General features: G+C 44.6%; 1 long non-coding RNA gene and 1 other non-coding gene across 6 annotated transcripts in view; one reads left to right on the top strand and one right to left on the bottom strand.

The window, feature by feature from the left end:
• The first annotated feature begins 13,328 nt into the window (after nt 1–13,328).
• LOC135913174 (uncharacterized) overlaps nt 13,329–27,666 on the top strand; it is a 32,751-nt gene continuing 18,413 nt past the window's right edge. For 2 of the 5 annotated variants that reach the window (XR_010567895.1, XR_010567894.1), the window contains exons 1-3: nt 13,331–13,858; nt 20,725–20,857; nt 25,192–25,372. This is a non-coding gene — a long non-coding RNA (uncharacterized lncRNA). Of the gene's footprint in view, nt 13,859–20,724; nt 20,858–25,191; nt 25,373–27,666 lie in introns of all 5 variants that reach the window. The other 3 variants (XR_010567896.1, XR_010567892.1, XR_010567893.1) reach the window with 3 other exon arrangements.
• On the bottom strand, nt 23,805–23,877 carry TRNAS-UGA (transfer RNA serine (anticodon UGA)). The gene has a single exon. It is a non-coding gene; the product is annotated as a tRNA-Ser (tRNA).

The following is a 27,666-nucleotide window of genomic DNA, read 5'->3' as shown; positions in this document are numbered from 1 at the left end:
TAAGGAAGTAAAACGGTGGCAGAATATGAAAAAATGATCTATTGTTTCATCTTCTCCACAGTCTGGGCACAGAGGGGAGGGCACCAGACCAGCCCTGTGACGATAGAAGTTTAATTTTGGTATTCGACAACGTAATCGGGTAAAGATGACTTCAGTTTTTCTGGTGCGAAAGGAATTTTTGGGCCAAGGGAATAGGAGATGTCGATATTCTGAAAAATTAGCTACAGCTGGGTTCAAAAAGTCTTGAATAATTGTATATCTCCTTAATCTAGTAGTCGTTAGGTAAGCTATTGGAGGAAATAATGGTAATACAGGGCCACTGAGGGCCGCTCTCGCGAGACTGTCAGCCATTTCGTTCATGACTAATCCTTTATGTCCAGGCACCCAAAGCAATCTAATTAAATTTATGTGGGCAGGCACTAGAGAATGAAATGTACGTAAAAGGTTAGTGACACCATTTGCTGTGAGCGAGGAACATAAGGATAAAGAATCTGTTATTATTACTACCGCCGTTATTGACGAATTTAGTTTGCGTAAGGCTAGAACTACAGCTAGGAATTCAGCCAAAAATACGGAAAAGAAGTCCGGAATCCTGATTGTAAATGACCAGTCTAGAGCGGCAGAGAAAATGCCAATTCCTGATTTTTCTTCGCACTGTGAGGCGTCTGTCGCTATGACCGTACTTATAGATAAACTCAATAAATGTTCCTGTAATAAGCCGTTTAATATATAAGAGAGAAGTTTTGCATTATTTGGGTAGATGTCATCATATATAATTTGTAGGTTCTCTCGCACATCACAAATAGTCGGTACCTCCCCGAGACGCACATTTAAGGGATTTATCCATCTTTGTACGAAGACCCCCTGTGGTGTATGAAAACGATGCCAGTGTACTCCAAAAAATAGCGCAGGCTGGGAAATGAATATGTATTGCAATCTTGTAATAGGGGATTCATACAATTTTAAGACTGTTTGCACCGTCAGTAAACGAAATCTACACAATATTGAGGGCAACCTGACTTCTTGGTGTAGTATGTTATTGGCAACACATTTCGGTAATCCGCAACACAGTCGTAGGGCTTCCCGCTCAAGTAGAAGGCGACGGAATTTATAAGCTGGAGCACCAGAAAAATAAAACACATCCACATTATAAAATGGGCCGCACATACATTTTGTATATCATTAAAAGTGGGTCTCTCCGTATTCCGGACCGACTGTTGCACAGCTTACGTATCATACCAACTACTCGCACTCCTTTTTTAACTATATGGTCAATATGGCCGAGCCAGCTGAAGGAGCCGTCATATACTACACCTAAATATTTCACCGACTCCACTTGAGGAATAGTCTCGAGGCGATAGGATATCGATATGTTAATGGGATTGCTAAGGGGGAAAACCAATATCGAGCATTTTCTAACGTTAAGTGAAAGGCGAATTTTGTTTAACCAGGTTTCTATAGTCTTGAGGTAGTTCTGTAGTCGATAATATAGAGAGTGAATATCACTGTCCGATGCGAAGAAAGCAATGTCATCCGCGTATACGTATGTTTGTACATCTTGATGAAGAAGAATGGAACACATCAGAATATTAAATAGTAATGGTGTAGTGACAGCTCCTTGAGGAACACCTCGTAATTGATTATATATACTCGAGGAAACGCCTCTTAGACAGCAGTAAAATGTTCTTCCATTTAAAAATTCACCAATCCAGTTTGAAAAATAATTTGGAATCTCCAGATCTCGCAACATATCTAATAAATTTAAGTGCTCTACACTGTCGTAGGCTTTGGAAATGTCTAATGTCACAAGAGCACTTATTTGCCTCTGTCGCCGTGCTAATTTTATTCTACTTTCCAAGTCCACGTGAGCGTGCCAAATTGAACATGATGGCCGAAATCCAATTTGGCAGGGGCTAAGCAAGTTTTTGTTCTGTATAACTTTGATCATACGGGCATATAGAATTCTTTCAATTAATTTAAGCAAATTTGAAGTTAGCGCAATTGGCCTAATGTTATCTATGTATATCCTTCCCCATGATTATTAAGAATAGGGATCACTTTAGCAATTTTCCATGCAGACGGAATCCATGAGAACCAAATTGAGTAATTTACAATAGTTAAAAGGTCATCAGAAGCTTACTTAAATAAAATTCTGATCATAGTAGATGTTACCCCATCCACGCCGGGAGCTGAATCTGGAAGTCGCTCCACGATTTCAGCCAATTCTAACATGGAGGTTTCTGTAAAATCATCTGATGCCCTTCGTAAGCGAGAACAACTTGGCAAGACAGAAGAGAATATAATTTCTAATCCCTTCGCGATTTCCTTTAGTGATTGTTTAATTTCATCGCTACTTAAGATTATAGAGCCAATATTAATTTCACGCGGAAGAACTTTTCTACCGCGGAGAAAACGCAACAATGCACGCTTATTTTTATTGTTAGACAAGAAATCAAAATGCTTACAGTCGAATTCATCTTTGGCTTTAGAAACTGTATGTTTAAAGACACCTCGAAAATATTTATAGTCATTCCAATTTTTGGGACTCTGGTTATGCAATCATTTTTTCCAAGCAGCTTTTTGTCTTTCTGTAGTCTTCATTCACCAAGGACTTCATTCACCAAGGATTCTTCATTCCACCAAGGACTGTAAGAATTTCTGTCATTCGATCTAATCTCAAATTGAGCCTTTTTCTGAGAACTTCCCAAAGCGGAACAGATAATCGTGGTTTTTTGTTCTGTAGGCGCATCAGACAGAGATGAAAGAACATTTCGTAAGCATTTTTTAAAATGTAATTTATAAAGGTTCGAACCTGGTCACTCATAAATGTTACAGGACATGCAACGTCAAATACTATTGGAAGGTGATCACTGCTTGTCGAACAATCCATAGTCGACCAAGAAGTGACGGAGAGACTCGGGCCACAGAATGTAAGATCTAGTCAAGAGTAAGATTGGCCTCTCACAAACGTAATAGATCCGGATTTTACATGCGTTAGTCGATTGTCCAACGACCAGTTCCAAAATCGGGTGCCGCACAAATCTGTTCTTAAACCCCATAAAATAGGGTGAGAGTTGAAATCACCTGTGATTACAATTTCACGTCCACAAGAGTTAATAACGGTAACCAGTGGGCTAGTGTCCTGTACGCTAGATGGAAAATATGCATTAACTACTGTAAAGGGACAACATCCCCGGAGAACCAGCTGTATCACTAGGATTTCACACTCTGGAGTAGAAAGCTGAAATGAAGTTTTAGCCTTATGGCAAATTTTAGATGAGATAAATGTAATTAATCCGCCACCTCTTGTAGGACGGTCTAATCGAAATGATCTGTAGAAGTTCATTTGAAAAGATTTCTCAGGATTTAGCCACGTTTTTTGTAATATAATTAAATCAGGATTAAGTTGAGAAGTTAGACAAGTTAAATCTACTTAAGCAGAATATAGAGAGCGGCAGTTCCACTGAAGCACTTTTAGTGATCCTATTCTTTTGGAAAGTGCCGCAGTCGAAACTGCCTTCTGTAGAATGTTTTCCTTTAGTCCAACACTGGACTGACTTTTCTTAGCTTTTGAGTGAGGACCGGGGGAGGAGTCTTCATTAATAGAAGACATGGTTCTTTTATATGCTCGAACATTTTGTTCCACCTCTGTTATCTCGAAATCTGTATTAATCAGATTACGAGTTGTAGGGCCCGTGGAAGAAGGAGTTGAAAGTTCAATATCATTATTGCAAGGATTGGCATCTGATCTTTTATGGTTAGTTTGGTGCTCAGGATCAACTGTTGCGTCACCACCCTCAACACCCTGCCATACTATGGCCGTATCGCCAGCAATTACGGCAGTGAATCGGACGCGACGGCAGGGGTTCAATTCTGAACACAAGGGGCCACACCTTTAGCTCTGAGGGGCATGAAGTTCCAGCAAAAGTTTCGATCACCGATTCTGTTGGGACCCGCTTATTGTCTACTGCTTGATTGCATCGGTAAACAGCAATTACTCTAGTCCCAGACAATCTCTCTAGTGTTCCAGCGGGAGAAAGATCAGCATCGACACCTCTGACTATTCCCTTAGTGCAGGCGAGTTGAGCAGGGATGTAGGCACTCACCGGTAATGACGCGAATGATGAGCACTTAAGCAAATCCGCGACACAGGACTGGTCTGGAGATAGGACTGGTCTGGAGATCGACACACGATACCTCCGCGGCCGAACTGCCTCACTTCCGTGATGGTCTGGTATGAAGAGGTAGCAGCATGCAGAGATTTCTGGATCGCCTGGGGGTTGTTCAGACGTATAAAGCTTCCATTTGAAGGAACCAGAGCCACCGGGATGCTGCTTACACCACAGCGGATGAACAAATCTAGAGGTAATTTATCCGTTGGAATAGAGGCCGCCCATGGAGAAAAACCCCTGCCGGGGGAGTTTGTGGCCATCAGCCAAGGATGAAGCTGGCGTTAGAACCAGTGAGAGCTCAACAAATGAGATTAGTAAAGCCTAATATCACCCAAAACCTGGCCAAGTGACGGAAGCCGCAGCGAAGCCAAATTCTGGCGCTTCTTCTACGTTCTCATCGATGCCTTATTATTTATTTATTTTTTTCATTATTATTATTATTATTATTATTATTATTATTATTATTATTATTATTATTATTATTATTATTATTATTATTATTATTATTATTATTATTATTTCAGTTGTTCTGTTAGGGCTCAATAATTACAGGTTATTGAAATAATTGATCGACGACGCTGCTCTAGGATGGAGGCCATAAACATTGTGAAAGCAAGGGTATCTGGCTATGCGGGGATACTAGGCGATGATCCTAAACTCTTCTTCGTCGTCTCCAAGGACACCACCATCATCGTCCTCTTCTTCCCACATTACCGACTGTGACAATATTTTATGGTATTGTTTGGGATTATTCGGGTATTGCCTGGGCTGCGTATGTAAAAGCGAATTGCTTTAATTTTGTTTGTAATGCCGCCCATCAACCACTTCTGCTCGTTTCGCCTCTACACGCAGTACCCCTAGAAGGTGTGAATACCAAAATGACACATACTTATAATTCACTCGTTTCAACTGATGCCATCTGGTGGAGCTTCATACGGGAACTACTGCTGCTTACCTGATGCCACAACGTTGGATGTATGCGCAAAAAGGAACGAACATTTATATGGAGTAAAATAAACATTTCCTCTTTTCACAAAGCGTCTCGCGTATATTTTATGAAATTGCACGTGGAAAAGATTCGATAGAAGCTTGTAAATACCTTTCGTAAACATTTTTACTAAATAATAAAACGATCCCGCACCAAGATCGAGCCGATCAGCATAACGCGTGCCGGCTAGCGTTCAAAACGCGCGCGCCCAAACCCGAAATCGGAAGTTTGGTTCAGGTTTTGATGCCGGTGGCTTGGTGCGCTAACGTCAATCGGTTTTTTTTTTCACGGCGCGACGGCGCATGCGCCCTGCCCTAGTGGACTAGTCGCGAAACGTTTTGGAAGGGACGCGCGAGCGGCCACGCGGCCTGATATCGGGGGAAAGTAGCCTGGAAAAAGAAAGCGCTTGGACGCGCGTTGTTGCAAACGCTCGTGCCATGTACCGCATTGAAACTCTACTGGTAGCTCGACCTCGGTGCGGTGCCTGAAACGTGCGTAAGACTGCAGGTACACTTTGAAACAGAAAAGGGCCAGGGACTGGTCCTGACTGCACCTTGAAGAACGTAGTTGCCGCCTTGCATTGATGGCTGTCAAATTTATCGATTAACCCCTGCGTTACACTTGGGCGACACTTCAAGAACACGTTGCTGACGCAGTCTTCTTGCAGCGTCGGCCCACTGTTGCTGGTGGTGGCAGCGCGTGCCTGTCTTCGTGTACTCTTTTAAGGCGTGGTAACACTGGGTCGATACGAGACCGACAAGACGCTGACGCCGATGATCGGCCGACTATTCAGCACTGTGTCACTGAGACAATTTGATCGTAATAGCATGGTCCGTCAACGACGTAATCGACGGGTGCGAGTTGTCATATAGCGCGACGGGCCTTCGTGTCGACGGCGCCGGCAAAATCAGCGTGCCGATCGACCATGATAGCTTGACCGAACCATACGTGATCAGCCGTCAAACCGACAACGCGATAGCTGCAGCTCATTCACTTGTAAATACAATTATTCGCGCTCGAAATGCGTCGACATGCCTTTGAAGTTGAAATGCACGAGCTTCAGTCCTCTCAAGCCGTGCTCGTACGTGAAGTTTGAGTCAATGTTGATCGATCCTTCTTAGCAAAGTTTGGGTTAGGTCTGACCCCTTCGAGTTCGTGCACCCACTACCGATCGATGGAGCTCGACTTAAAAAATAAGCAGTCAGGACGAAGGAAACCGCTCTTATAGTTAGGTTGTGGGCCTATAGCTATTTCATAACTACTCTTCACTTCGCACGGCACGTACACAATAAGCGGCGACACAGCGCTGTGGCAACAACTTGTACTTTGGTCACCGTACCCGAACGCTGCCGGTCGCATTCCCGTAGATGCTGGGTCTGTTTGTTGTTATGCCGACATTTCTTAATTCCAAAGAAGCATTGTTTACCTCTGCGTCAAACACGAAAGGAGAGACAGTGCATTCAATACAGCAGCATAAACTCGCTGAGTTGCCAATGTTGTCAGCGATGGCACCCGCCTTTTTGCGAGAGAACTACACGGCATATAAGTGGTGACTTATACCGAGCACAGTTGTCTCTATTACTACTTTATAGCACGCGCAGACTGTAAGTATGATGAAGTTAAAGAAAAGTGAGAATCAGTATACGCAGTATCAGCCCGTAATATATATGTTTCTGGATCACAGTTGCAGTTGTTTAAGGGACTCGGCGACTCATACTGACTTGTCTGTACGTTTTGATGCATGTTTTCATATTATTTCACATCAGCGATGCTCCGTCTCTACAACAACCGAAGCAAACAGTGATCTGAAGCTGTAGAGTTAAACAAATGCACCGCTTTGGCAAATCCCACGTGGAAGGCTGCGATCGAAGGTTACTTGAATATGCAAAAGGTTTAGTGAATGTGCAAAAAGAATACAATAAGCGACGTGCAATCGCAGACATCAGCGACAACGAACTCAAGGCAGCCGCGTCGGCGGACGGAACTCAGCGTGCCTTTATCGGCCGCGTTGTTACCACGACAGCGCACTCGGGCCTGTTCACCCACTATACTCAATGGGTGAAGGACATGCTGCCCCGGAGAAACCATTAATAATTAATCGCGATCTACGAAACGCACAGCCGATACACACTCAACATGGGCGCAGGTACATAAATCAACCGGCGAAATCCCCGACACCCTTCCAAAACGTTTCCAGCGGCGTGCGTCAGAGGGCAGCTCACGAACATGAAATATAAATTAATGAAAGAGGCGGATTCGGCTGCTGGGCTCTTTTGGAGTGTCTATAGCACACTATTAGCCCCGAGAACGAACACGAGCGGCGCTGCGAGCGCCGCTCGCGTGACGTCAGGGCATGGACTCGCGCCTGTCGTCTGCTACAGTTCGTGAGTTGTACGGGCGGTTTCTGCGGTGTTTTCGTTTGTTCGCCCTCGTTCTCTCTGCTTGTATACTTATGGTGGTCGTCTCAAATATATTTTTATGACGTCTTCCTTTGCGAACATTTATTCAAAGAGCTAATTTCTTAGACAACAATGCAGCTCTCGAAGGCAACGCTACAGTGCCAGCCGAAGCGACGCAGACCAGCCCATTGCGGGTTTTTCATACGCGGATAGACAATCGCAAAAGCATAGCCTATAGGAATCCAGTTATGATACCATACCTGCCGCGGTGCAACAAGTATGTCACAAAGCTGGCTATATATGACTTCTACAGCAGTTACGCTGATTTTATTCCGCTAAAACAGGTTTGCTCACGACGAGTAGTTCATGGTATAAAATCGAATTTTTGCATTTCCTCACAGAAACGCTCGGCAGTAGCACGGTGACTTAACTAATACTGGAGCTTAGATTCTACACGCCTCACTTGCTTCTTTAACTGCTTGTCAACATTAGGCGGTTCTTCACGTGTTTATTTTTTTTTTAAGCGGCGGAAATTTGAAGTAAACTTAATGAAGGCTTACAGCTATTTACAGAGTACAAATAGGAATGTACCAATATATATTCCCTTTTCCGTGCTACACGTTCAACTCACCTCTTTAGAGCGCGTTTGTTAATGATTAATAATGCATGTTATGTTCCTCTTTTTTTGTCTATGTTACCAAGTGTATATCACTTATTTATTTCAATGCCGCAGTGTGTTTTGCATTGTTATCGTGGAAATATTTCACTGTGCTTTCATATATTGTATAACTGCAATGTTTTATGGCCACTATATAAATGTAATTTATATGGCGCTTGATGTGTTACCCCATGCAGCCATATTGTACCTAAGAGGGTGAGATTACCTCAAGCCGCGTCTGTGCGGCTTTTTTCCCTCATCCACCTCCATTTACCACTCCTCTGTACATGTGTGTGTGTAAATGGAAATTAATAAATCAAATCAAATCAAACTCACTTGAGAAATTTACTGGTGCTTGTTGCTTGAGGAATATACATGACGAATCTGTTTGGCAAACTGACACAGGCTGCTCGGCCCAATTTTTTTAGTGAAGTATGCCTGCTGGACCGCATAGCTGCAGCCAGAAAGCAGTCGAAGCGTCAATGACTAGTAGTATGGGACATATTGAAGATATCGAAATTCCCCCTGTGGAGGGTCAGAAATCAAGTGAAAGTATATGCAAGGCTTGTGGTGCTTTCTTTATGAATGTTTGCGATTGGATTGGAGCAAACTTAAATTAGCCTGCAAGGTTCTCTTTTAAGTACCGACGAAGCGAATAGTTATCCGTTTGTATAATTAAATAACGCTGGATCGAGACATGGTGAGACAAAAGGTGCTTGAATTTTCCTTTTGTAGGCAATCTAAGCTGCGTAGTAGTAGCTCGAGAATACTTTAGCCATTCCAGTTGGCGCTGTAAAAAATGCTTTATGGTTTTAATTCGAAGTTGAAGTGAACTGATAGGTTTCGCGAACATAGCGTGCCTCGCCATACGGACAGTCGATTGCTACCGTTACGTGATCAGGGGTGTGCCATATTGTCGATAAAGGCTACTGAGGGCCGCTATGATACATTTCATCACTTTCAATTGAGTGGCTGTTGATCTAAACAACGAAACTTTTCTCTCGGGTGATTGCTATTATGGTGTTTATGAATTAACTATGTAAATACTCTACATTACACGCCGTCGTGTTAGCAGCCATGAGCAATTCGTTTTTTGGAGGCCTGTTTCAGAGGGGGATGAAAGTAGCAGCAAACATTTTCATAAGAAATGCGCGCCTAACTATTTTTTTACGCATTAATGAATGGCCATATTTGAATAGAACAACACACCAGAGTAATAGGAATCATGATGACAGCTTCGCTGGCCAGTGTCTTTCTAACATCGGATAACATGTTGACGCCAAGTACCAAATTTTTCTTCCACGTAAAATGCAATACCTCTCATAGCTAAATACTAAAGGAATGTTAAGTGTTTAGCGAAGCATCATACACAACTTCGCGCGTTGAATTTGCAGATATTCTTTTTTTAGTCAAAATTTACCGATAGACACGGCGCATATATGCATTGCAAAAACTTGTAGACCCCTTTAACGCTACTTAGCTTGCGATATCCAAGTCGCAAAGTTTCTCGACTCACACGCTTTTGAAGAAGAAACTGTGGTTAAGGTATTGCAGCTGAAAGAAGCCGACTTATTCTTCAATACGTACGGCTCGATCCACCTATACCCCAAGCATACACGAAGGGAACGAGCGCGCGCGGCAGCCGAGCGAGCCGGAGCGAGCGGCGTCCTGGCCGTGACGTCACTCGCGAGAGGGCGCCATTCCTCTTTCTCGGGGCTAATAGGGGTGTCCGCTCTTGTTGAATTTCTTTCTCTATGATTCTGCGATCGTCTAGCGTGGTCTGGCTGAGAGCCTGTGTTGTGGCCAGCTCTGTTTCCGTAGCGTACCATCGCGTAGGCTGAGGACAGAGTTCTTTTGGAAACGCGCAGTTGCCCGTGTATTTGCGCCCTTAAATACAGTAAATAATGCCCGGGAAGGGAGGCATGCTTGAAAATCGGATGTTTTTGTCATGTTTTCCGGTATTGTTTGGGATGAGTCGGGTGTTTTCTACGCCATGTATGCAAAAGTAAATTGCTTTTGTTTGTAATGCCGACAATTCACCCCTTCAGGACGTTTCGCCTCTGCATACAGTATTTCTATAAATGGTCTAAATACCAAAATGACGCATGCTTGTACTTTCTTTTCTTTTTTTTAGCTATTGCTTCTGGTGGGGCATTGTACAGGAACTCAGGCACGTACCCGGGGGGGGGGGGGGTGCCCGGGGGGGCCCGGCCCCCCCCCGAAATCAAGTGGCATACCCCCCCCCCATCCCCACCCACCCCACCATTCGTCACACATTCCTAAAGCGCCACCAGATCAATATTGAGACTTGACAGCTGTTCATCGGTCAGCATTATGCTGCCTTTTTCACTCCTTTTAGACGGCGGTAGTTATCGGCACCTCTTGTAATGTGAAGGACAGGTTTCTCATAGATTCGGCACCCGCGCGATTAACTCGCGATGCGTTCAGTTGTCACCATCTATTCAACCGTCACGCGCATAGCTGTTGCATTTGTTAGTTCAACCTTCTTTGTTTAGGCTGATCCTGGGACCAGGAGAGGGATGCGGCTGTTCCTCAGCTGGTCTGTACTCTCATGGAACGTGTTGCGGCCGGAGAAAACGCCAATTGCGTTTAACTTTTTCCTTTGCTTCATTATTTTCTTGAGTTACGGCTCGCCGCGACGCTGGCAGATGCCCGGAACCATATACACGTGATTTGGGTTAGATAAGATTGGAAATAAAATAATGTGAAAGAGCGTCCATCATGAAACCCTGCAATAACCCTTAAACCCATAAGCAAGATGACTGTCGCCCGTCACCTCGTCTGTTTTCCTAACTGTATAGCACTTTTCGTGCAAAATTGGCAACTGGAAACAAAAATCGCAAGGAGTTGAGAAATTAAGCGATATACTATAAGGGAGAGAGCCAAGGCAAGAACAAAACTGCAAGCAAAAGCGAATAATAAAAAAGTTAAGCGTTGTTTATGAGACTATTTATGGATCAACATCTTTTTATTGAAAAAGGAAGTAGAAAAAACGCCACCGGAAGTGGAGAACAATTACTTGTTTTGAATGACGCTTCTACAGTTATCGGTGGAACCGCCTCACGTAGCCACTTCTCTGCTGTGCTTATGAGGGTGTTTTTCTAACCTTTCGCGGTGAGCGCAGTACGTCTAGAATCGCAGAGTCCTGCGCTCTACGCGGTTGTAGGGGACTGGCGGCCGCACAGCGTTACGCAATTCGCGGAACTGTCAAAACTGATCAACAAGGCGAAAATAACTGATATTCGAAACTATAACATGAGAAACACTGAAGAAGCCGTAAAAAATGAACGCAGCCTGAAATCAGTAAAAAAGAAACCATAGGACAAACCATGATGTATGCACTAAAAGATAAAAAGGGGAATATCATCAGCAATCTCCAAGATATAGTAAAAGCAGCGGAAAAATTCTAAGCTGACCTGTATACAGTACCAAGAGGAGTCACGATACCTCACTTAGAAACAGTAATGAACAGGATACAGAAACTCCTATTTGACAGAAACCACATTTGAAACCCACAGAAACCCAGAAACCCACATTTGACAGCTTCTCCAGAGTATAAACAGCTGGCATTTCCCTGGCATAACGAATCTTGTTACACAAAGATGCTTGAGGTCTGCCTCACCAAATTACGCTGCCGCATTCCCTCCCTAAATTTCAATTTATACAGGTCGGGTTTGGTTCCCTCTCCCCTTTGTTCTTATTGTGAGAAAGAGGAGACGATACACCACTTTCTTATATCTTGCCGCCGCTTTGCTGCGTTAAGAAAAAGATTGTTGGAGATACCTTTTCGAAGAATTGGCCTGGACTTGACAGAACCTGCAATTCTTGCGTTCGGGGCGTCCACTTTCGGATTCAGCCACAGGGATGCATGCTTCGCTGTCCAAACATTCCTTACAGAATCTAAACGAATGCCCTGCTAAATTCTATTTTTATTACTTTTAAATTAATTATTCCTCATTCAACAGCACCTTCCTGATTTTATTTTAGCCGGTAATTCAACCCTATTCAATGCTATTCGCCTAGATATTAGGAAATTTATGCTCTATAATATTTTGGAAAAATCCACCCATTTCTTGGCCAATCCCCCATCGTGGGTAAGAGCCACACATGCCACAGGCTACAACAACAACAACAACAAAGGAACAAGAGATCAGGATCGCCAGTCGGCCACTAGAGACTGTGAAGGAGCACGTTTACCTAGGCCAATTAATCACAGGCAACCCTGGTCATGAGAAGGAAATTCACAGAAGAATAAAAATAGGTTGGATCGCATACGGCAGATATTGCCAGCTCCTGACTGGAAGCTTACCATTATTATTGAAAAGTAAGGTGTGCAATCAGTTCATTTTGCCAGTGCTGACATATGGGGCAGAGACTTGAGAGCAAGTTAAGGACCGCGCAAAGAGCGATCGAACGAAGATTGCTAGGCATAACGTTAAGAGAGAGATAGAGCGGTTTGGATCAGAGAGCGAACGGGTATAGACGATATTCTAATTGACATCAAGAGGAAAAAATGTAGCTGGGCAGGTCATGTAATGCGCCGGTTAGATAACCGTTGGACCACTAGGGTTACAGAATGGTTACCAAGAGAAGGAAAAGGCAATCGAGGACGACAAAAGACTAGACGGAGCGATGAAATGAAGAAATTCGCGGGCGCTAGTTGGAATCGGTTGGCGCAGGACAGGGGTAATTGGAGATCGCATTGCAGGGAGAGGCCTTCGTCCTGCAGTGGACATAAAACAGACTGATGATAATGATGATGATGATGATGGAGGTGGTGCCCCCCCCCCCCCCCCCCCCCGAAAAATAATCCTGGGTACGTACGTGCCTGCGGGAACTACTATACTTACCTGGTGCCACAACGTTGGATGAATGCACAAAACCACGGAACGAGCACCTATATAGAGCAAAACAAACATTTACTCATTTCACAATGCGGCTTGCGTGTACTTTATGAAATTTTACATGACACAGATTCGATAACGCGTTCATGTTACCGTTCAAAACGCGAGCGCCCAAAGCCGAAACCGAAAGTGGGGTTCAGGTACGAATGTCGACGGCTTGGTCGCTTGGTGCACTGCAGTCGATTCGGCCGCTGCGCTCTGTGAGAGTGTCCGAACTTGACTGTCTTTCTGTATGGATGGTTCTGTGCTTTTGTGTGCGACCATTCTCGGTGCACTGCACTGTCTAGGGTCGTGCTGGAAGTCGTGCAGGCTTCCTGCTGCTTCTTTTCTTTCTTTGTCGATACTCAAGTTACAGCAAGTAGTAGCAAATGCCACGGTCCTGTGACGTCCTAGGGTGCCCGAACGGATCAAGACGCTTGGCCAAAGGCAGCTCGGCCGCCAACTCCAACGTAATTTACCACTGGGTGCCGGAGAAGGAACCCCGACATTCTGAATGGCTGAGTGCCGTGCCCATTCGGCACTGTGGACCAAATGAGTCCAGCAGAAGACTCGTCGTGTGCTCGCTGCATTTTCGCCCAGTAGACTACGAAGTCAATGCCTCGCTAAGCAAGTCGCTAGGGCTGGTCCGCAGAGTGCTTTCACGTAGCGCTGTTCCATCGATCTTGCCGGACTGCTTTGATAAGCAAAAGGTGAAGCCGAAGGATCCAAGCGGCACGGTGAGCCCGACATGCATCTTTGAAAAGCGTGCCGTTTTTCTAGCGATGAGATAGCTGAACAACTGTGCGAATCTGTGCGATAAACCCCTTGCAAAAATACGCTCTCGCGGCAGCCGCCGCAACTACGCGCGCTGCCGCTGCTGTCACGGCTTTGTCATTTCTTTGTACATTTACTATTTGCACCGACGAAAAGTCTGTGCGACCCTAAATTACACCGTGATGTTGTAACTTGAATGTCGCACTCTTTAGTCAGCCTGACTGGTACGACGTGCTACAAATGTATGGGCAGCTGGCAAGTATAAAATGTATGTGGTCTACCTATAGCTCCCTAGTATCCTCATAAGCATGCCGAGTATTTTAGTCAAAAGCCCCGATCCGAAAAATACGTAAAATTTCTTCACCTGCACCCTATCATTTATTAAAAAAGTGCAATGATCATTTTTTATGGACCACAGATTAATATCGTGCCATGAAGTTAATGCGAAGAAACCACTTTTTGCGACTGAGCAACATGCAGTGCTAAAAAACAATGCCTCGAGCCATCCTGAAATTCCTTTTAGTCATCTGCATTGGCACCCATGGCAATGTAAAAACATGAGGGCTAATGACCCAGCTTTTTTAGTGAAATACTTGCATTTTGGACAAGCATATCATGATTTACCTTTTCGGGTCTCATTTCACAAGTTCCCGCGGGACAAGATGATGTTCAGAAAGTGGATAGTCGCCATAAGAAGGGATCCAGGGCCAAACTTCATGGTCAGCCAGTTTACGAGGGTCTGCTCCAAACATTTCAAGCCGGATGACTACATCCCAAACGTGGCTAGTGGGCGATGCTTACTGAAGGAGAATGCTGTGCTGACGCAGTTTATGTTTGCCAAGCCTGTGAAACAGCATCGGCCTCCTAAGGAGCGAGCAGTGCACTGCAGCAAGAGTCTTACAAGCCATGTTTTGCAAGCAGCAACCCCGATACTGATATGAGTCGGGGTGAATGCAACAGTGACCAAGATATGCCCTCGGAGCCTTCACAGCAATCTGAAGATGCAGGCCGATCAGCCAAGGGTCGTGCAATGCAAAACACTGCTGCGGATGTGGTTTGTCATTCGTACCCCTTGTATACGCAATGGACCATGGCTCATTGGGACGACACAATTTTTCACTATGGGCATGTGATGTAGCACGGCTTTTCAACTGCGAGCTTATGCAATCATGTGGACAATCAGATGTACGTCCAACAGGAAGCCTATAGGTCTGCTTCGCTGTAGGGCAGACGAATGACACATCGGTGCTCTTGAGGGGGAAAGGTTGATTAACGTAGTTGGGTACACGCTGTGACATCAAGCAATCTAAAATGGGGTTCCAGAATTCCATAATGGCATGATGCCTACCACTTTTTTCAAGTCAAATCAGACGCTGTGTCTCTTTGTTACCCTTCTTTGCCCACTTGATCATTCAACTGCGTTGTGGCGAGGCAGAAGCATTAGCATTTTTAGTGCAGATTTCCGAAGCAAAAGCCCAAAATTTTTTAACAGGTGGTAGCAGGACAACCATGTTTTTTTTTGGGGAGATAAAGGATTTGGCGGTTTAGTAATCAGTAAGCAGCTTATCAGTTCCATGAGTGTAAAATCCTGGTCAGCGATTATCCTCAACAAAGTGTTTCTTTGCTGCTTGAGCCTGCGTTCATGCACTGTGTATAAAGCTACAAGTACTGCAACTAATGTTTGCCACAGAAATTGAAGTGATTGCAAACATTGAATAATTGAATTCGGTTAAATTAATCTCCTTTCATTCAGATAGCCTACTACATGGGTCTGTACAAGTGCACGGGGTGCAGGAGCTTTTAAGCGCTTCCAAACATGCCGAATCCTTGTGCACACTAATGTATTGGCCTTGCAGGCTTTCTCAGTGCTGTTACAAAAGTTATCTATGAAATCGGTATAATTCAGTGGCAAAACTTGCGTTTTGCAGAAGGAGTTCATGGAGGCTGTAGACGCAACCACGTAGCTCTCCGTCACCAACTTGTACGCCTTTTGTAAGCACTTCGTAGTCGTAGTGAAAACAAAACTGCTGGTTGCCATCTCCCATAGTGGTGGGAGGCACAACAAGTAACACTCCCAACCATGTACAGGGTAAACATCACTCATGTCGAAATCGGCGTCCAACTAACCAAGCAGCGATATTGCAGCAGCGAATCGACAGCGCCTTATTACGGTGGTTACGACGCTCCCCCCAACATGGCGAATTTATTCCCAGAATTCTTTTCGCAACCGAAATTGAAAGTCTATTTACTCGGTAGGTGGCATACTTTTGCAAAGGGTCTATTGTGACTGTTCGCTACCCTTATTGGCCACCTCCAATGGTCAGGCAGCGAAGCAATCAGATCAGCTGTCAGCGCCACCGCGCCAGTTCTGCAAAACACCGAGGTGACCACTGCTCCGAAAGCATGCTTTTGCGGCGCTAGTTTCAAACATGTCGGTCGTTCTAAATGGTGGTTTTAAGGCAATAGAGAACATTGAGGCCCATTTTCAGCCACCAACGCTTGAGAAAGGGCGTCAACTTTACAATCACGACCATGTAATTGTGTCAAAGAAGTAAACAGCGCTGACATTGCGGCAAAGTGCTTAAATTAATTGCAAATGCGGACCTAAGTCTAAGTGTACGGGTGATTTTTCGCATTTAGTCCCCACTCAAAAGCGGCCACCGTAGCCTCGATTTGATCCCTCAACCTCTAGTTTAGCAGCCCAACACCAAAGCCACTAATGAACCACCACGGCTCGCCAAGTGTTTGTCCCAACAAAGCAAGCACGCTTGCGACATCGAAAGTAAGTTAACAAATCATTATTTTATTCCACTTAAAAGGCCGCTGAAACGTTCTGACAAATTTTGTAGACGTGTAGGGCACAACTAAAGTTAATCATTTGCCCAACAATTTGTGTGAAGCATCTCACATGAAGAGAGCTATGGATGATTACAAGTTACCCTCCTCCATAGCCATGCATTTTCTCCTCAACTTGTTCGCCGAGTGATCAGGGCTCAGCTCCGCCTTCACTGGCTCTGCATCACAATGGCACATCACGTCGTCTACTTCCGGTTCTCTAGGTGCAACCGCCCGAAGCATCTTCAACCTCTTAGCCAGCTGCTTGGCAGTCAACCCCAAGGGAGGGCTGTCAAAGCAGCGTGCGTTGCGAGCATTCTATCGCAGCGCCAAATGTGTCTGGTATTCCGCTAACCACAGGCAAGCTGGGCGTTCTGACGGATGGGTGGAGGCATAAACTCAAGCTGATGATGGAACTTTAGCGTAGACGCACCTGAGCGGCCTGATCGGTCTGCATGGTCCTGCCACCCGTTGGTGAAGAGCTTAACCACCCAGCAAAGAGCTAATATTGCTCTAAGTGTAAAACATTTTAAACATCTAAAAAAACAGCATTTTAACAATTACACTCCTGCCGAACATTTACACCAGCAGCAAAGAATACACTTTGTTACTGCTACTGTGTTTGGTTGAGCTCTGTGCCATCAGGTGGGTGTACCGTGCAGATCATTCACATCTGCGCTTCTGCTCATCCCGTGAAACAGCACGGTCAAGCAGCCAGGCCCTGTCCCCTCGCTACCCGCCGTGGTTGCCCAGTGGCTATGGTGTTGGGCTGCTGAGCACGAGGTCGCGGGATCGAATCCCGGCCACGGCGGCCGTATATCGATGGGGGCGAAATGCGAAAACACCCGTGTACTTAGACTTAGGTGCACGTTAAAGAACCCCAGGTGGTCAAAATTTCCGGAGTCCTCCACTACGGCGTGCCTCATAATCAGAAAGTGGTTTTGGCACGTAAAACCCCATAATTTTTTTTTGTCCCCTCGCTTGCGTTTGCCCAAATACCAGACCCGTGAAATGCTATTGTGGTAATCCTCCATCATGAAGTGACGGCCACAAACGCGCAAATCCTGGCTCCAATCAGATACCAATAGTCTGATGTGCTGCAGCCATTGCTGTCTTGCAGAGGGACACGTTTTTGCAGCTTGACATTGCCAGTCGCTAGGTTTGCAGCCCACAATGCAACAAAGTCGAATCATGGTGCTCGCGAAAAGACAAGACCGAATGTGACCACGGAGTTCTTGTAAAAATAGAGCATGTTGTAACACAAGCACACGACATTTGCTGTGTGCCGGAAGTGCTTAAGTGTAGTGAGAAATTGTTCTTATGCATTCTCTTTCTGTTACTTTCTTTTTATAGAAACAAATTAACTAACATTTCAACTACTAAGAACAACATTTGTACGTCATTAAATTGGAAACATTATCGATCATGCGCCCTGGGCAGCCAATCAGATAGCTCGCCCTACTGACATCATCAGGGCAATCTACGTCAAATGGGTAGGAGTGGCTGAAAATTCAGCTGAGCAGTAAGCTGCGATCGGCAGTGATGTACATTTTTAAAACCTTATACAGTGAAACCTCGTTAAACCATAGTTGGCCAAAGCTTGGAAAAAGTACATACTAAACGGTAGTATTGCTTAACCGAAATAGCATGAGGTCACCCACCTACCTGTCAAAAACGGAACTTGGAGTGTGTGATGAAAGGGGAAAAACATGCAGTGGTTATTTACTTCGCGCGACAAAAGTGTTGTTTTCGTTTGATGCCGCGGCTGCCTAGCAGCGACTACAGCGGCCTCAAGCTTAGTGAAGCTGCGAGCCAGCTTTCCAGCCAGCCCCCTCTTCTTGGCAAACACTTGCATGGCAGATTCCTTGTTGGTGTTGCATATTCTTCGTGCATTGGCGTAGTAGCATTGCAGAAGTCGCGGGGCACCTTTTCATTGCAGGGTGCTGTTCTCATTGCGACAATTGCATTCATGAGGCTGACGTAACGCACAGCTTCTGCCACTGTCGCGCCTGAATCGCCCCTGCTGTCGCTTTCCGTGTCATCCTTATCACTTTTGCTAGGTGACAACAGAGGCAACAATGGCGAAAAGTCGAACCTTGTAGCCGACATCTCTTTGCGGTCACAGCAGCACTGCCGAATAACTTATTCGCATTCCAAATGCCCCACACCGTAGTCAACAGTAGACCGATCTTCATGCCAGCGCCGACTTCTTCGTGTCACGTTTGATAGCACGAACGATGTCTCATTTTTCTTCTATGCTAACCACCCAGCATGTTTTTATCTGAGCTTTGGCATGACGCGAGTCCTTGCTTTCAACACGCCACAACGCTCTCTAGCACGGTGCCATGCATGGTGCCGAAATTATGTTCATGTTGATGTGGCTTCACACGCAAACGCAAAGGGCACTTGGAGGCCATTGTTCTGATCTCTGAGGCTCGTAGTACTGTAGGGCTGCTCGACGGAAACGATGCATTGCCATGTTTGTGCGACGAAAAATGGAAACAGTAGGTGCTAACCGATACGTGCACAATAAGCTGGTACCATTTATGGGGATACAAAACACATTATGTTCAATTGCCGCTGAGTCGGGAATTTGACTTCACTACTATTAAAATGAGACTACTGTTTAAACAGGTATCGTTTAATGAGGTTTTAATGTAATAAATTACATGCCTTATGCGGAGCACTTACATGCATCAATTAATGATCAGAAGGACCTGCTCTAACGACTTGGTATGTACAAAATCGTGAAAAGCGTTTCAGGGTCCCTGTGCACAAATATGGCTGTAGACATTTTTCAGTTGTCATTTGTAGCTTCATTACTTGGAGCGTGCCTTGCAACTCACAATTGTAGAGGTTTTGGCGAGTTGGCGAGCTTCTTTCTCCGTTGACAAAGTACCTCGAGCATATTCTAGTATTGTCGGTCAGGCTCCAGTGGAGAGGTCATCACCGCTGAAACAAAATAGATAGTAGTCAGTTAAGGCTAAACAACGTGAAGACTGAACAAATGTGTACTAGCGTACGTGATAGAAATGCTCATTTTTGAATACAAGACGTGTGCCATGGTGCACTCCAGCCTTAGTTTTGTTGTTCCTAGCATGAGAAAATGTCAACTTGAATGAGCCCAGTTCCAGCAGTCGTGTATTGATCCTGGCACAGAAAGGAGCTGCACATTGGCTTATTAATGCACAACAAAAAAGCACAGTGCTTACAAAGCTCCAGCACGGAGCGCTTGCAAAGCTAGATTTGACAGGCAACAACCACTGTGCGTTTGTTTTAGAGTGAGACGAGCTAAACAACTATCTAAACCAATTTACAACAGCAGGAATCAAATCACACATTTTTGTGCAGTTGTCGCTTTATTGTGAGTTTTTACAGGTGCTGCCTGCTGGTTCTTTTTCTTTTCTTTTTGTGTTTACGTTTTAGTTTGCCTAACAAATTCGCAAGAGCGACACTTAGCTGACGCGCCCAGCCGCGACGATCCGCTTCAGCCGCCGAGTTGCTTCCTACGGTCTTGAGGGGAAGCGGTACAATTTGATGCCAACATCCCCTTGGGGGTTGTGCCAATCCTTAATGCTGCAATAGCTGCACTTTTCTTTTTGTTCACACTTCTCACGGATGAGCTGCCGAGAGGCCACGGTGAATCCATTGAAAAATTGGGAAAAAATGCTTTTGTGTGGGCCTGAGCACAATACGGATAATGCTGAAATTACGGTGAGAGCCTAATTGCGGGTGCTCACCACCGCTGCTAGGTGGCACGGCATGTACAGCCAAACTTCATTGCAGGGTGCCATAGTCTCGGGCTGAACTCACCGATTTGGTGATCGTAGAAAGTGATGTAGCCAGCACTTTGTCCTAAAGTACCACGAAGGCCTTAATGTGCGAGTGCACGCCAATGGTGGGTTTCATAGTAACACTTGCGCAGGATTCCTTAAGTGAATACAGTTACTGCACCTGATGGCAAACCACTTGACAAGCTATTTCCTTGTTTCAGGCCACTCTTCCTGGGGCCAGGGATGTGGAGAACCAAAGTAAATTTCCAGAGAGCCTTTCAATGAAAATTGGCTGCTGCGCCAGACGTGCGAAGCAAGTTCAGTGTTGTCTACTCACCACAAGTGCAAGTATAGGTGAGTGCACTTGTGATGTAGAGAGACATAAATTCTTTAATTAGTGTTGGAGATCCATGAATACTTTGTTTAGTGCAAAACAACAGACACAAGAAAGACGACAGGACAAGTCGCTAAACAAAGCGGTAAACAAAGTATTCATGGATTTACACCAACTAGCCCGCCAACACATAGTGTTGGAGATCTTTGCCTGGCGACGTGCCTGGCATGCTGGCCCAGATGGGATTCGTGACACGTGAAATGGCCCTCTCATACAGAGTGCAAGTGCAACATGCTCGACTAACAAGCACAAGTATACAGAGTAACAAATGCTTAGAGCATCTAGTTCAAGCCAGTGTCTCAGAGTTAGACTAGATGCTCCTCCATTGCGTACAGTGCAGTACCATTTATTTATTCATTTACTATACGTACTTCCAAGGCTCGAAGGCACTACAAAAAGAAGTGTTAATACAGAAAGGAGTGTTTAGTATGCAGACAATTATATAAAGAAAACGAATTAATTGATAGTGTGGTAGACTGCTGTCTTCAATGAAGATTTATCTGTGATGTGAATGATAATGGAGGCAGGACGGTGGGTGGTTCCAGTCGACACTCGTGCAGGTTAAAAAAGAATCGTGGTACCTGTTTGGCAGGATGGGATAGCTACCTTATGTGTGATCAGATCAGGATAAAAAGTGCAAAGGTGGGGCGGTAACTTGTTTCTTCAGCAAGTGGTTATAGTGATTAATTTTGTGGAATAGGTAATGGCAAGCACATTTGCGGCGTAATGAAATATCTGAGAGATTTAGGGTCTTTGTCATACATGTTCCATAGGAATGGTGGGATTGCTTTGATAAAGTAAAGCGAGCTGCACGATTTTGAATTGCTTTAAGGGTTAGTGATGCTTGATTGTTTTCCCAAATGGCAGTAGTACTCGGAGATCCATGAATGTACTGCAGTTCTGGAGAGTTGCCATGTAAATTTGAAGCAGATATTAGCATCACTCTAGTGGCTGCAAAGAGTGTGCAGACACACAAAATACAGTGCAAGTCCTCATGCACATTGCATACACTGTGCAGTGTTGATTACATTCATTGCAGTTTAAGAACCAGTTGGTATTTTTATTTTATTTTATTTACAGCATACTGCCGGCCTTAGTCTTAGGCCTTGGGCAGGAGTGGACAGTGCGATATACAGATGAACAAAACAAAAATTAACAGCAAAAATCATTACATTATCAAAAAAAAATTATCAAAATCATTACAATATAATCATGACATGTAACTATTTCAGGCCCAAATTAATTCTGTCGGTTGAAAACTTGCTTTCACAGCATTTCTTGCAACTTAGTCACAAAAGTGCACCATTTTGTGCATTCTTACTCAAGCTATTAAGTAATGGTTGTTGGCAGACATTCTGCCGATACTAAACAATGACATTTCATGTAGCTTGCTTAAAAGTTCTTTAGTAAGCTTTTATTTTGAAGCAAATGCACCGAAGTAATTAGGGAATTATCAGCTGCATCCTGTGCATTGTATATTTATTTGCGGTGTGCCCAAAGTGAACTTTTGTTTTTGTGGCTCCTGGGCAGTGTCCTCAACTAATTACCGACGTGAATATGGCAAATAAATTCTGTGGAAGCCCGAAAGGTAGAGGGAAATTCATGAAAGTTCTTTCTGAGAAATGTGTGGGTTTCCTTTGTAGCTTCGTGCTACAGTCAGGTGGATGACAATTTCTTCCTTTTACTACTGACATGCAGAGGCACGTTGAAGACACCCTCAAGTATTGTTTATCTCAGTCCTATAGGTTTTCACATCATTGTCAATTCTGTTGTAATTATCTGTGTCCGCAGAATCGCCATTTGCTTGTGTAGCTAGCAGAATCGCCTACTCCAACTCTGCTGATTTTGACCTTTCATTGCGTGAAGTAGCAAGACATTGGTGGTGGCTGCCAAAGCTCAATTTAACTGATTTAGTGCTTCACATTCAAGGGCCCCTCACCAGACCACATAGCAAATTTTGGTTATACGGTGGAAATTGTTAGGTGCCCTATAAGGAGAATTCTATCACAATAATATTTGAAATTGGCTTCTTTATTAGCAGAGATAAAAATATTAGAAGTGTCACAAACCCACGATTTCTGGAGGCAAGCTTCACCGCCAACATCGACATTCTTGCCACCTGCCCTGTCAAGTTTCCTGAAGTAAGATTCGTTCCCTGCGTTATCCTATACTGGAGCCGGAGGATCGCATCACACACACATCACAGTTCCTTCCTTTTCCCCTATTATTTTTGCTGTGCAGTCCACCTCCAGTGATGGTCTTGCGCATGAGCCTACGAGCTGTTCCATTTCTTTCATTTTGCCCTGTGCACTATCTTGCGAGCTGTGTACGAGAACACCTGCATTGTTGTCTGGCTGCTTCTGTGTAATAGATTCCTCTGTGTGCACACGTTTCAAGAGGCTTGCCCGCTCAGGCGCTTACAGTGACACACAGTATCATTGTACCGCTGGCACCAGACTAGCGGTACGATAAATCAGTGCCACATGAAGACTGAGGTAAACGTCAGTAGATCAATGAGCATGACCATATGCTGGAACACGGCAGAACATGTCATAGTTTCGTTATCTGCTGTTCTACTGCATGATGTGGGAACAAGCAGACGAAACAGAAGCACATCTCTCTTGCTATGGTACGAAGTAAAATAGACATGCAGACATTCAGTTTGTATGTTTTATTATTTCTCTAAACATTAATTCTTTATTGAAGCAGCAAATCCAACAAATAACTGCTGTTGTCTTGAATAATTCTCAGTCACATGTCACTGTGAGTAACGTCACAGCACTGTCATATCATAAGCCAACAAACACTGACACCAAGGACAACATAGCAGAAATTACTTGTGCATAATGAATAAAATAAAGAAACAATAAATTAATGTAAATTAAGGTGGATGAAAAAAAAACTACTTGCCGCAGGTGGGAACCGAACCCACAACCTTTGCATTTCACGTGCGATGCTCTACCAATTGAGCTACCGCGGCGCCGTTTCCCCGTCCACTTTCTTGGGTATTTATGTGTACTGGTAGAACCCTGGGAGTGTTAGCCAGCGCCCCCCACTCACAGACCTACGCAGCGGACGTGGAACGTCCCTTTTTGCCGCAGGCGTCACGAGAACGTGATCTTTTTGGGTGAAGGCAACTGGTCGATAAACCCATGCATGCTGCCTGAAGGCATCAATGTTGCCAGATTCGAGACCCTCGTTATGTAATAAATGAGAAGACAAGGGGTTAACCAAGGGGCCCGATTTTTATTAGTCATATCATAAGAAGCCAACAAACACTGACACCAAGGACAACATAGGGGAAATTACTTGTGCGTAATAAATTAAATAAAGAAACGATAAATTAAGGTAAACGGCGCCGCGGTAGCTCAGTTGGTAGCGCATCGCACACGAAATGCGAAGGTTGTGGGTTCGGTTCCCACCTGCGGCAAGTAGTTCTTTCATCCTCAATAATTTACATTCATTTATAGTTTTTTTTATTTCATTCATTAAGCACAAGTAATTTCCCCTATGTTGCCCTTGGTGTCAGTGTTCTTTGGCTTCTTATGATATGTCTAATAAAAATTGGGCCCCTCGGTTAACCCCCTTTCTTCTCGTTTGTCACAGCACTGTGAAATACGTAGGCACACTTGTGCAACTGACATCGATTCTCCGGCTGGGAGCACGGCATCTGCGAGGATGAGGGTGCATGGCATTGAGTTTGAAATATCAGCCATTTTTGTGGCACATAGCGGTGCAATACTTTGCAGACACGATGGTTAGCGCAGATCTGATGCGCTGCTCTTGACAGATTAAAATGGCCAGACATGATGAGTGGCCCTTTAAGCAGTTACCTTTCGCATTGAGACCATGAGAAACCAGTCAGATGTTCGTACACTGTTCCTCAGAAAATTTGCCTTAGCCGAGTTTGGCTTAACGGGAGTCTACTTATTTCACCATGTGCTGCTTCGAGTTGTATCTTATGCCCTCCTGCTGTGATCTCAATACATAGACTAACACTATTCAACATGATATACACCTCTGAAGAGCTCTTTTGAAGTGCTGATTTTTAAAAAAATTTTCTGAGCACAGTAGAAAGGAAGCATCACAAAAAAAATTTAAAATACGAGTGGCATAACCTTTGTACATTTTCTCTGTCACTTTAACTTTAGAAATGGAGATCTGCTGTGGTTGTGTGTCCTTTGAAAACTGCTGTCTTTGATCTTGGCTGAACTTGTTTCTTTATATACGGACATTGACTAACTTATATTAATTTCTGAAGGGCTCCTCATTAGTGTTTTTCAACGTGCTTTAGGAGTTCAAGTGAACAGAACTGTAAAGGAGAGCAGAGAGAAAGGAACCCAAGTTGACTTCAGCTTGTACCAGAAAAAAACGGTGTGCAAGTATCACTGACGTGCATCTGGATGGGAGGCCAGCTTCATCGCAACATTGTGTGTGACCCAGGTTATTTGGAGGCAACGTTTGGCAACCAGCAAGTAAGTTTCATCTTCTAATCTGTAGCAATCTGTGTTGGGAACTTGAGGATGTGAGTAAATTAAGAAAGGCATGAAGTGACATCTGCTGACGTTGACCTCCTCCTTGCAAAACAATGACAGACTCCAAATAATGCAAGGTTGCACCATTTTGCACTGGCACTCTTGCAGCACTTGACAGAATCGACATAAGGTACCACATCAGAGAACGTCAGTTTCAGCTGGAGCTGAGAAGACTTGAAACATGAAATCTTCACACTGAGGTTAAAACAACCATAAGGTGCTTGTTACTATGAAAAGATGCATGCAGCAAATTTATTATTCTTCACATTACTAAGGTTGTAGGGAACAGATGTCGTTATAGTATGCTTTTATGGATGAGAACGCATATTTTTCACAAGCTGACGATGAGTTTTTTTCTTTTATTTCAATGCAGTGATATGGATGAAGAACATTCTCTATCATTTGCATGTGCCTTCTGATGGCTGTGAACTTATTCGATGCAGTCGATGTATGATTTTTCAAACTCGCACATCATCATCATCAGCCCAGTTTATGTCAACTGTAGGACGAAGGCCTCTCCCTGTGATCTCCAATTACCCCTGTCCTGCGCTAACCAATTCCAACTAGTGCTTCTAAATTTCTTCATTTCGTCGCCCCGCCTAGTCTTCTGCCGTCCTTGACTAGGCTTCCCTTCTCTTGGCACCCATTCTGTAACCCTAATGGTCGACCGGTTATCTAACTTATGCATTGCATGACCTGCCCAGCTTCATTTATTTCTCTTAATGTCAATTAGAATACAGTTGAATCTCGCAATAACGAAATCGGTGGGGACCTCGAAAAAATTCGCCATCGCAAGAACTTGTTGTTACGAAAACAGACAGCACAGGTAGGTAATGTATCGCAGAACAGAACTTTAGTGTCAAAATTGCGTTAGCCTACTTTGCAAGCTTTGCTCAAGGATATAGAACTGCATTGCCAACAGTACAAAGTGCGCCGCATGTGTCAACCAGTAGTGGCAGTACTGCTGTAGCGCAGTATTCTCAGTCAATTGCTGTCGGAGATGCGATCACTTTTGCGAGATTTTGCGTAACTTGGCACCAGACGCAGAGCAACAGTGTGTGCAGCAGCATTTCTCCAGCGCATGCTGTTGCCCGTAGGTGCCAAGCACAAAAGTGATCGTATCTCCTGTACCCGAAGGCAAGCGATCGAGGTAACGGCCATTTCGCACAAATCTACGTCCGGTGCCGAATCCGCAAGTGATGCCTGTCAGGTGGCACCAAAACCAGCGTTCTTGAAGCTATGGATGCGTATTACCGGACGATCGCTCAATCATGGCCCGATGCGTGACACTCCATAATTATTACGCACAGTGCACACTAAAAAACACGGACGAAGAATAGAGAAGAAACACAAGCGCTGACTCATGACTTTTAGTTGCGAGTCAGCGCTTGTGTTTCGTCTCTGTTCTTCGTCCGTGTTATTTGTTTTTTAGTGCGCGCTGTGTGCAATAATTACGTGGATGCACCGACTCGCCCAGCTAGGTACTGCATTCCGGTGAGACTCCATATGCTGTGACCGGCATCTCAAGTGCCATAAACAATTCCATGTTGGCGGGACGTGGATTTCCTTGTTTTTGCTGCATTTTTCTGACTCTGGCACACTTTACGCAGTTCACTGCCGCGATCGGCGATTGTTGTTCGAAACATGCATTCAGATTGCATTCAGTTTCGCCTCACGAGATTGGCATAGGCCTCACCGAGTCGTCAGCTGCGGAGATCGTAAACTGAAGGCGCGTTACTAACAACAATCTGCGGTCTCACCTACTAGGCGTGCAAGAACAGTCGTCACATGTCGGTAGCAACATGCGTGCTGCGTCAAACAGGCGATCAACAAACAATATGGCGGCCCTGATGCGTTTCCAGCACACTGACCACTTCCGGCGCTTGCTTGTTTTTGTCAACAAAAATGGCGACACCTACACAGGTGTAGTGTGGTGGTATTTTATGCAATTTTAGTGCAAAACAATCGCATTTGAGCACATTTTGGAGCCTGCTGGCCTTACGCGAGTAGGTAATACGCGGAGTTACGTTCTGGCAAATTTTGTTGATGCGGGATTGCAGTACAGCGGCATTTCGTTGCCGAGAGGTACAAAATGCATTGAATCCCATGGGCGTTCGCCGGGAATACGAAAATGTTTCGTTGTTGCGGGATTTCGTTATCGCGGGTTTTGACTGTATCGGCTATCCCTGTTTGCTCTCTGATCCACACTGCTCTCTTCCTGTCTCTTAACATTA

This window comes from Dermacentor albipictus, chromosome 1, assembly GCF_038994185.2.
Source record: "Dermacentor albipictus isolate Rhodes 1998 colony chromosome 1, USDA_Dalb.pri_finalv2, whole genome shotgun sequence".
Lineage (NCBI taxonomy): Eukaryota > Metazoa > Arthropoda > Arachnida > Ixodida > Ixodidae > Dermacentor > Dermacentor albipictus.
The sequence above is the reverse complement of the archived record's forward strand: the minus strand, read 5'-3'. Positions and strand labels throughout refer to the sequence as shown.